A 10,000-nucleotide genomic window follows, 5' to 3' on the forward strand; every position below is an offset into this window, starting at 1 on the left:
AGGTTTACCGCAATTATCTTGTGTGTGTGTGTGTGTGTGTGTACACATAGAGATATTGTTATTTCAGATGCATAACATATTGCTATTCCAAAATCTATTTTATTCAAAATGTGATCAATAAAATAAAACTTAAAAAGGCGATGTAAAGAAATGTTTTTATTTATTTTGTATTTGAATAACGTTTAAAAATTTTTATATATCTATGTTTTCGTAGTAGTACACATTCTAATGTTCGAAAGACTGGATTAGAAGACTTTCACTGAAAAAACCTTACATTTTTAAACAGATAGTCTCTAATCTTCAAATTCAGAAATAGTTATTAATTACTCTCACATTCTTGAATAGAAATGTTTTAATGTTTAATGTTTTTCTTCTGAGCAATTCACAGCAGTGAAACAGTGTCTGTTTTTTTTACTTTTATCTTTTAGGTGCGAATAAATGTGCTATACAAATTCAATAAAACTGAATTTAAAATTTTCTCAGCATGTGAACATTTATAAATGTTGAGTGTTAGTCCCGAAAACTCATATCTCAAAACTCATATTTAACATACACTGAAAAGACAAAAGTTTTTGGGAGACATGCTTTTTCAGCCATATCTGGTCCTTCCCCAAACTATTACCACAAATTTATATAGGATGTCTTTGGATGCAGTAACAAACATTTTTTCACCAATGAAGTAGACATGAAAGAGTAAAGAGATTTGCTAATGTCACGTGATCAGGCTAGTCGGTCAAGGGATTCGGTGGGAATGGGAATATTAGTTACCTGTGTACTTAGTGAGCTAGAGAGGGGGTGAGTGGGGTATGTTGTATTCTTTGTTGACCACAAACACACAAACTTTTTAACATCGGGAAATATCAGTCTGTGCAATAAAAAAGAATGATCAAAATCATCCGAGGTTTCAGGAGGAACAGTGTGGTTTTCGTCCAGGCCGTGGAATACTGGACCAGCTCTATACCCTCTACAGGGTGCTGGAGGGTTCATGGGAGTTTGCCCAACCAGTCCACATGTGTTTTGTGGATTTGGAAAAGGCATTCGACTGTGTCCCTCGCGGCGGCCTGTGGAGGGTGCTCCGGGAGTATGGGGTCCGGGGCCCCTTACTAAGGGCTGTCCGGTCCCTGTACGACCGAAGCAGGAGCTTGGTTTGCATTGCCGGCAGTAAGTCAGACTTGTTCCCGGTGCATGTTGGACTCCGGCAGGGCTGCCCTTTGTCACCTGTTCTGTTCATAATTTTTATGGACAGAATTTCTAGGCGCAGCCAGGGGCCGGAGGGTGTCCGGTTTGGTGACAACACGATTTCGTCCCTGCTCTTTGCAGATGATGTTGTCATGTTGGCTTCATCAGACCAGGACCTTCAGCACGCACTGGGACGGTTTGCAGCCGAGTGTGAAGCGGCTGGGATGAGAATCAGCACCTCCAAATCCGAGGCCATGGTCCTAAATCGGAAAAGGGTGGCTTGCCCACTTCAGGTTAGTGGAGAGTTCCTGCCGCAAGTGGAGGAGTTTAAGTATCTTGGGGTTTTGTTCACGAGTGAGGGAAGGGTGGAACGGGAGATTGACAGACGGATCGGTGCAGCTTCTGCAGTAATGCGGTCGATGTACCGGTCTGTCGTAGTGAAGAAAGAGCTGAGCCGCAAGGCGAAACTCTCGATTTACCGGTCAATCTACGTTCCTACTCTCACCTATGGTCATGAGATCTGGGTCATGACTGAAACGACAAGATCCCGGATACAGGCGGCCGAAATGTGCTTTCTCCGCAGGGTGGCTGGGCGATCCCTTAGAGATAGGGTGAGAAGCTCGGACACTCGGGAGGAGCTCAGAGTAGAGCCGCTGCTCCTCCACATCGAGAGGGGTCAGCTGAGGTGGCTCGGGCATCTGTTCCGGATGCCTCCTGGACGCCTTCCTGGGAAGGTGTTCCGGGCGAGTCCCACTGGGAGGAGACCCCGGGGAAGACCTAGGACACGCTGGAGAGACTATGTCTCCCGGCTGGCCTGGAAACGCCTCGGTGTCCCCCCGGAAGAGCTGGAAGATGTGTCTAGGGAGAGGGAAGTCTGGGCATCTCTGCTTAGACTGCTGCGTTGCAAATGTATCGATTCCCTGTTTTAACTTTTGGTTTTGGGTAACTACAAAGGAGCCGCTACATTAAGTTAACAAAGAATTTACTTCTCAGTGGATGCATCAAAAGGATTAAGTGTACATCAGTAATTGATCAGTAAAACTCGGAAGAGAAGCAAACAATCACGGCATAGGTAAGCCTCTTGTTAAATAGCTGTTTGAATCAGGTACACTGTTTATCCATTGGGGATAACTGCGCGGTTGTGTTATTGTTTGTTGTTTGGCTTCAGTTGGTTTTGTCCAGAGTTCTGGTGTACAAAGTTTGTTGTTCGGCTATCCGTTTTGTGTTTGTGTAGTTGATGGTGTTTTATCTTTCGTTGTGTTGCTGTTATTGACTCAATCGTGAGCACACAAACATGAGTGAAGTAAGTGATGGTGGTGTCACTGCCCTTGAAATGGAATATGGAAAAAGAGAGATTTAGCTCAATGCAAAGGAGTTGGCGAACCAAATGGAAAGTTTCCAAAAGGAACGAAAAACAAATGTGAGTAAAATCAAAGGGCTGATTCCAGAGATTAAAAGTCTGATGACAAGAAAAGAAAATGCCACTTAGGTGCAAATGCTATTTCAAACTCTTGTTCAGCTTTGTGAAAATGGCAGCAATTTGCATGATATGGGTGATTCCTTTACTTCCTCAGGATAAGCAGGAAAAATGAAATAAATGTTTTTTTGAGTATCATGAAATACAACAATACATTTAAAGACAGTTCAACATTGGTTGAGTGGACCAGAAGGATCGTTGAAAGAGGTTATTCCTGTTCAGTCTGATGCTGTTACAACACAGGAAGTGTCTACCATTCCTCAAGTGACAGTCCAAGCTTCATCCATTGTTATGTCAGATAATTAACAAGATGACATTAAACCTAACGGTATTGTGTCAAATGTGGGGAGCAGATCATCCAAAAATGAAATTTCAGAACGAAGATCTGGGGTGTCTTTTGCTTTTTCTGTACGTTTTAAAGCAGAGGTCGAGTTAGTTGCATTAAACGCACAACAAAAAGTGTTGAAGGATAAACATGATCTGGAGCATCAAGAGGAACAGTTACAAAAAAGAAAAGAAGAACTTAATCTGCAGGGAAAAATTTAAGTTCAAATAACCAAATTAAATGTGTTAAAATCACAGAGTATATAGAGCAGTAAATCTGGCCGCTCAGGTGGAAAACATTCCAATTTAGAGCCAGATTACAGGATAACACAATGTCTGAATATTAATGCTAAATCATTTGTTACTTAAATGTCTGCAAAAGAGAAAGGATTAATGTATACCTCTATGGTATTGGGAGGCCTAAAGAGAGAGTTATTCAACAGAGGGTACTCTCACAGCCTCATAAAATGGAGTGGCATTCTTCTGGGAATCAAGCAATGGAGCGGAGTACCCAAGGAAAAGCATTGGTCCACATGTTGAATTCAGCTATGAAGCACAGGGCAATATTTTGGGTATAATGAGAAAACAATAATAAATAGTGTTAAAAGTAAGACTGATACAGTGATTGCCTGTACTACCTTGAACATTATACTGATGGTTCTCCAAGGGATATACGAGAGCAAAAACTTTGTTGCAGGAACATTTTGACAATTAGCTTTGCTCCCACTGTGGTTGTTGAAAGTAAAGAATGTTAATCTGAAAAGGAAAGAGGCTTTAGAGGTGTACACACATTAGGCATGTGAACTCATTTGGAAAAACAATCCCACAAGCAAAATATTGGTTTCTTGAAAGAAAATTGGGTGTGTTTGAGCTGTTTGTGTATTGGGCACATCAGCAAACAATGCAGAAAATGTCTTTGTTGTGATATTTGTGGTCTTAAACATCCCACTTTGCTGCATATTTTTCCCAAAGAAAAGTGCATAGATTTGGTTTCTGAGAAGAAACCAAAGATGTCTGTGTATTATGTTTTGGTTTCAAGTGGTCCAACTATGATTGTAAACTCCCGATTGTGCCTGTACAGATCAAGGCCAAGAAAGGCAACAAAATTGTCACTACTTATGCCTTTTTAGATCAAAGAAGCACAACTGTGTTTTGTACTGAGAATCTAATGAGAAGATTGAACCTCACAGGAACCAAAGTGAGGATAATGTTAAGAACTAGGGGACAAGAAAAGGTCATAAGTAGTCACGTTCTGCCTGTAATGAAGGTCTTCTTCTTCTTCTTCTTCTTCTTTCGGCTGCTCCCATTAGGGGTCGCCACAGCGGATCATCCGTCTCCATCCCCCCCTGTCCTCTATATCTGCCTCTTTTACACCAACTACCTGCATGTCTTCCCTCACCACATCCATGAACCTCCTCCTTGGCCTTCCTCTTTTCCTCCTACCTGGTGGCTCCATCTTCAGCATTTTTCTACCAATATAATTCATGTCCCTTCTCTGCACATGTCCAAACCATCTCAATCTCGCCTCCCTCACCTTGTCACCAAAACATCCTACATGTGCTGTCCCTCTAATAAACTCATTTCTAATCTTGTCCATCCTCGTCACTCCCAACGAAAACCTCAACATCTTCAGCTCTGCTACCTCCAGCTCCACCTCCTGTCTTTTACTCAATGCCACTGTCTCTAATCCATACAACATCGCAGGTCTCACCACAGTCCTATAAACTTTCCCTTTCATTCTTGCAGATACTCTTCTATCACAAATCACTCCTGTCACTCTTCTCCACCCACTCCACCCTGCCTGCACTCTTTTCTTTACTTCCCTAACACACTCTCCATTACTTTGCACTGTTGACCCCAGGTACCTGAACTCCTCCACCTTCTCCACCTCTTCTCCCTGCAACCGCATCACTCCACTGCCCTCCCTCTCATTCACACACATGTACTCTGTCTTACTCCTACTGACTTTCATTCCCCTTCTCTCCAGCGCATATCTCCACCTCTCCAGGCTCTTCTCAACCTGCTCTCTACTCTCACCACAAATCACAATATCATCTGCAAACATCATAGTCCAGGGAGACTCCTGTCTGACCTCGTCCGTCAACCTGTCCATCACCACTGCAAACAGGAAAGGGCTCAGGGCCGATCCTTGATGCAGTCCAACCTTCACCCTGAACCAGTCTGTCGTACCTACTGCACACTTTACTGCCGTCACACTGTCCTCATACATGTCCTGCACCACCCTCACATACTTCTCTGACACACCTGACTTCCTCATACAATACCACAACTCCTCTCTCGGCACCCTGTCGTACGCTTTCTCTAAATCCACAAATACACAATGCAGCTCCTTCTGTCCTTCTCTATACTTCTCCATCAACATCCTTAAAGCAAATAAGGCATCTGTGGTGCTCTTCCTCGGCATGAAACCATACTGTTGCTCACAGATGGTCACCTCTTCTCTCAACCTGGCTTCCACTACTCTTTCCCATAACTTCATGGTGTGACTGATCAACTTAATTCCCCTGTAGTTACTGCAGGTCTGCACATCTCCCTTATGCTTAAAGATCGGTACCAGCACACTCCTTCTCCATTCCTCAGGCATCCTCTCCCCTTCCAGAATCCTGTTAAACAATCTGGTTAAAAACTCCACTGCCATCTCTCCTAAACATCTCCACGCTTCTACCGGTATGTCATCTGGTCCAACCGACTTTCCATTCTTCATCCTCTTAATCGCTGCTCTCACTTCCTCCTTACTAATCCTATCTACATCCTGCTTCACTAACTCCACATCCTCCAACCTTCTCTCTCTCTGATTTTCCTCATTCATCAGCTGCTCAAAATACTCCCTCCATCTTCTCAACACACTCTCCTCACTAGTCAACACATTTCCCTCTCCATCCTTTATTGCTCTAACTTGCAGTACATCCTTCCCAGCTCGGTCCCTCTGCTTGGCCAATCGGTATAAATCCTTTTCTCCTTCCTTAGTGTCCAACCTCTTATACAGTTCCTCATATGCCTTTTCCTTGGCTTTCGCCACATCCCTTTTAACCTGCTGCCGCATCTCCTTGTACTCCTGCCTACTTTTCTCATCACTCTGTCGATCCCACTTCTGTTTTGCCAACCTCTTCCCCCTAATGCTCTCCTGCACTTCCTCATTCCACCACCACGTCTCCTTGTCTTGCTTTCTATTTCCAGATGTCACACCAAGTACTTTTCTAGCTGCCTCCCTCATCACTCCTGCAGTAGTTGCCCAATCATCCGGCACCTCTTCACCACCACCGAGCCCCTGTCTGACCTCTTCCCTGAACCTCACACTACACTCTTCCTCCTTCAGTTTCCACCATCTTATTCTTCTTTCAAACCTTACTTTCCTCCTCTTCTTCTTCGCCTCCAAAACCATCCTACAGACCACCATCCGATGCTGTCTAGCTACACTGTCCCCCGCCAACACCTTACAGTCTCCAATCTCCTTCAGGTTGCATCTCCTACACAGAAGATAATCCACCTGTGTGCACCTTCCTCCACTCTTATACGTCACCCTATGATCCTCCTTCTTCTTAAAATACGTGTTCACCACTGCCATTTCCATCCTTTTAGCAAAATCTACCACCATCTGCCCTTCCACATTCCTCTCCTTAAAACCATACCTACCCATCACCTCCTCATCACCTCTGTTCCCTTCACCTACATGCCCATTAAAGTCTGCCCCAATCACCAATCGTTCTTTCCTAGGTACACCATCTACCACTTCATCTAATTCACTCCAGAATCTTTCTTTCTCCTCCATCTCACAGCCAACTTGTGGAGCATAGGCACTGATGACATTTATCATCATCCCTTCAACTTCCACCTTCACGATCATCACCCTATCAGAAACTCTCTTCACCTCCACTACACTCTTACTGTACGCTTCCTTCAGAATCACCCCTACACCATTTCTCTTCCCATCCACACCATGATAAAACAGTTTAAACCCACCTCCAATGTTCCTGGCCTTACTCCCTTTCCACTTGGTCTCCTGAACACACAACACATCTACCTTTCTCCTCTCCATCATATCAGCTATCTCTCTCCCTTTACCCGTCATAGTACCAACATTTAAAGTACCAACCCGAACCTCTACTCTCCTACACTGCTCCTTTTCCTGCCGTCTCTGTAGACGCCTTCCTCCTCTCCTTCTCCTCCTTCGGCCAACAGTAGCCCAATTTCCACCGGTACCCTGTCGGCTAACGATACCTGTGGCGGTCGTTGTTAACCCGGGCCTCGACCGATCCGGTATGAAATTCTCATTTGTGATCCGCATATTTGATTTGGCACATGTTTTACGCTGGATGCCCTTCCTAACGCAACCCTCCCCATTTACCCGGGCTTGGGACCGGCACTAAGAGTACACTGGCTTGTGCCCCCCTAATGGCTGGGTTCTGCCTGTAATGAAGGTAGCAGGCTTTAATGGTAATGATTTTTGTAAATTTAATCAAGTCTATACCCAAGAAAACACTTTCACAGAGGGAATATTCCTAGAGAGAGAGATTTACGAAAATGGCCCTATTTGAAGAGTGTTCATTTACCTTAGATTGAGGCGGGGATTGAACTGCTGATTGGAACAAATGTTCCTAAAGCACTGGAGCCATTGGAGGTAATCCGTAGTGTGAATGATGGACAATGCAATTACGCATTTAGGACAATGTTAGGATGGACTGTAAATGGACCACTCTTTGGAGACAGTGACAATGTGAGGGATTGTGCTCAGCCAAAGGTCACAGTTACTAAAATTTCAGTCAATAATGTGGAAGACATGTTGCACTAGCAGTTTTAAATCGACTTCCCAGAGAGCAGCCAAAATGAACAAACTACCTACTCAAAAGATGTTCATAAATTTATGGAAATGGTGATAAACGCTGCTAAACTTGGTGATGGTCACTATGAGATTGGCATACCTCTGAGGAAGAGAGCTTGTATGCCAAGCAAACAGAAAATTGTGGAACAACATGCTCTACATCTAAAGAGGAGACTTCAAAAAGATTTTGCCTTTCTTGCTGAAAATGAAGCCTTTATGAAGGATGTGGTCTTCATAGGTCACGCAGAGCAAGTATCGGCAAAAGATTTGACACGCAGTGATGAAAAAATCTGGTATATTCCACATCATGGTGTCTGTGTGGTGTTTGATTGTGGAGTGAATTTTCAAGGAACATCACTTAATGCTCAACTCTTGCAAGGACCAGACCTCACCAGCTCACTTATTGGAGTGGTGATGAGGTTCAGAAAAGAACCAGTGCTGATTATGACAGATATTGAATTAATGTTCCATCAAGTAAGAGTACCAGCTGATGATGTTGATTTGTTAAGCTTTCTTTGGTGGCCTGATAGGGACTTAAGCAAAGATTCAGCTGACTTTAGGATGTTAGCACATCTCTTTGGTGCAGCATCATCTAGCTGCGCAATGAGGAAACAGTGGATAAAATACTACATTTCTTTTATGTTTTAGTTGCTATTGTTAAACAAGCATCAACATTGTACCAAGAACTTGTATCTATATGTGCCAAAGCTGGATTTAGGCTCACAAAATGGATAAGCAACAGACATCAAGTGCTGGCTGCAATGCCTGAAGATCAAAAAGTAAAGACTGTGGAAGATCTGAATATGGATTGGAATTCTCCATCAGTTGAGAGTGTTAGGTGTGCAAGGGTGCAGGGTGTGCAAGGGTGCATTCAGTTTGATGCATTCAAGTTCAAGATTGTAATTCAAGCTCTGACACGAAGAGGAATACTATCCATGATTAGTTCTGTTTATGACCCACTGGGAATTGTAAGTCCTGTGGTATTGTCTGCTAAGAAAATCTTGCCTGAATCGGTTTTCCGAAAACTTTACCTTTCGGAAAGTTTTGAGCTTGCAAGGCGTTTAAAACCTTCAAAACTTTGGTGACATTCTTACTGCACAATTGCATAGTTTTTTGGACATGAGTAAGTTATAGAACTGTGACATTCTTGCTGTGATGCAACATGCATTCTCAAGTACATTGTGCTTTTATCATGGGAAAATCAAGAGAAGCTCCATTGAAGTCTGTTACCATCCCTAGTATGGAGCGCATTGCTGCTACAATGGCAAGCCGTATGTATGTGTTTTGCAAGGAATTCCAGGATTCGGTGGGAATTGAAATATTAGTCACCTGCACTTAGTGTGTCAGAGAGGAGGTAAGCGGGGATGATGTATTCTTTGTTGACCACAAACACACAAAAACTTTATAACATCTGGAACTATTAGTCTGTGCAATAAAGAAGAATCATCAAGATCATGTTTTGCCTCACCAATATTTTATTGTTGGTCGCAAATGCATCGATTCCGTTTTAGCGTCTCGGCGGCTTTTGGTAACGACAAAGTAGCTGCTACAACCAAAAGGTGGCCCAATCCTGTTCCAGCATGACAATGCCCCTGTGCACAAAGCCAGCTCCATGAACATATGCTTTATATGTTTGGAGTGGAAGATCTTAAGTGGCCTGCTATAGAGCTTTGACCCTATTGAACTTTTGTGAAAACCTTTGGAATGAATAACAAAGCTGAATGCACCCCAGGCCACCTCACCCTACATTAGTACCTGATTTTACTAATGCCCTGGTGAATGAATGAGAACAAATCTCCACAAGCACACTCCAAAATCTATTGGAACATCTTCCCAGAAGATTGGAGGTTATTATAACAGTAAATTGGAGCTAAATGTGGAATGGGATGTTCAAAAAGCACATACAAATTTTATGTCCAGGTGTTCAAAAATTGTTTTCCATATAGTATGTATAACTCGGAACTACTGCCTCAGGTTGATTATCAAAACAACTACAGATAAAAAACTATATAAGATGAGCCAATGTTTGGGAAAACATTATTGTTTTTAGAGCTTTTCTTGGGAAACAAATTAACAGTGCTATGTATTTGTGATGTACAGCATACAGTATATCTGCAATCAATCGACATTATGCACAGAACTTGGCAATCCAGATTATAGAATAAAAATGTTATTCATCT

At 43.0% G+C, this 10,000-nt stretch overlaps 1 protein-coding gene across 4 annotated transcripts in view; it reads right to left on the reverse strand.

The window, feature by feature from the left end:
- clk2b (CDC-like kinase 2b) overlaps window positions 1-10,000 on the reverse strand; it is a 16,971-nt gene that overhangs the window by 4,299 nt on the left and 2,672 nt on the right. The gene's annotated exons all lie outside the window — the stretch shown is intronic.

Source organism: Silurus aristotelis (assembly GCF_946808225.1).
Source record: "Silurus aristotelis genome assembly, chromosome: 1".
NCBI classification, from domain to species: domain Eukaryota; kingdom Metazoa; phylum Chordata; class Actinopteri; order Siluriformes; family Siluridae; genus Silurus; species Silurus aristotelis.